The sequence below is a fragment of the Mus caroli genome, chromosome 3 (assembly GCF_900094665.2).
Source record: "Mus caroli chromosome 3, CAROLI_EIJ_v1.1, whole genome shotgun sequence".
In the NCBI taxonomy this organism is placed as follows: Eukaryota; Metazoa; Chordata; class Mammalia; order Rodentia; family Muridae; genus Mus; species Mus caroli.
Window position 1 is genome coordinate 75,354,955 of NC_034572.1, and position 1,609 is coordinate 75,356,563.

The window sequence follows — 1,609 nt, forward strand, 5'->3', positions numbered from 1 at the left end:
ACACACACACACACACACACACACACACACACACACACACACACACACACACACACACACACACACACGGAATCTGAACCTCTAAAGAACCCTCATTAAATACAGTGCCACACACTAACACACTAACACTGAGGAAGCCAAGTTAGAGGATGGTAAGTTCAAGGTCAGACAGGGTTATACAGATATATCATGTTTCAAGTAAAACAAAATGAAACAGCCCACAATTCCTGTATTCTCTCAATAAAATACTATGTGTTCTATTATGACCTAAGTCACTGATACTCACATGTTTATCATTTAAAGTTCCAAGTGATGAACCTTATGCTATTTTATTAAATAACAAAATTCTTTAGTCATAAACAAGAAAACTTTCTGAATGCTATGAATTACTTCTTTGCCATAAATCACTCTAAGAAATAATGGGATATAAAGAAAATTTACCAAAACCTGAATATTGTACTGTCGTGAAGATTTTGAGTTTTAAGAGGACTTCCTTGGTCCAGTTGTGCTTGACCCAAGGACCTAGGGTACTGGACACTCCCAGTTATCAGAAAATGACCTTGGGTAGTGACTTAGGATCTTATTGTCTCATGACAGTAAAGGTTAAAAACATAAGCCATAAATTCAAAGCAAAATTCTCCTTATTAAATAGAATTTTAGAAAAGTAAGAAATTAAGGGAAAGAGACAGTCCCAAGTTTGTGGTAGGGGGTTTTCCAAAAGAGGAAAAAAAATCACTGAATTATCTGGTCTTTATTTTCACAGGGTCATGATAAAGATTAGAAAAAGGCTGAAGTAAGAGATTCCTTAGCTCTGTGAACGATCAGGAGCTAAGCTAATGGAGGGTCTCCATGCTCTGGCTCAGCTAGGAAGATGGCCATGTACTGTTCCTGCACTGGTGGTCGAAGGTGGACGTTTCCTTCTGTCTATCTCTGTATTGTACTTTGCACTGATCTTGGCTGCTAGCTCTAGCTGGCATTGTTATCATTGATCTTAGCAGATGTCTTTCTAGCATGTAATTAGACTGTTTACTTTATTGTGACACTGTGTATGTGCTCAGCTTATAGCCTTGCAGTACCAGAGAGTTGACTCTCTCACTGCTATCAAGATATAGTTGTAGTCTTTCTTGGTTATCTCTTACTTGGCTCAGCCAAGTGTGGAGGCAGCATCCTTCTTATTAGAAGCCACCCTAACTTAACGTTTAGTCTTTTATTAGAAGTAAGGGCTGGAGAGATGGCTCAGCAGGCAAGAGCACTGAATGCCCTCTCTACTGAAGGTCCTGTATTCAAATTCCATCAACCACATGGTGGATCACAATCACCCATAATGAGATCTGATGTCCTCTTCTGGTGTGTCTGAAGATAGCTACAGTGAACTTAATTATAATAATAAATACATCTTTGGGTCAGAACAAGCAGGGTTTACTGGAGCAAGCAGAGGTCCTAAAGGTTCAATTCCCAACAACCACATGAAGGCTCACAACCATCTGTACAGCTACAGTGTACTCATTTTTTTTCTTTTTTTTCTTTTTATTGCTTACTTCTTTTTTTATATATATTTTTTTTGCTGAAATTTTATTTTATTTTTTTTTGATTTTTAATATTTTTATTA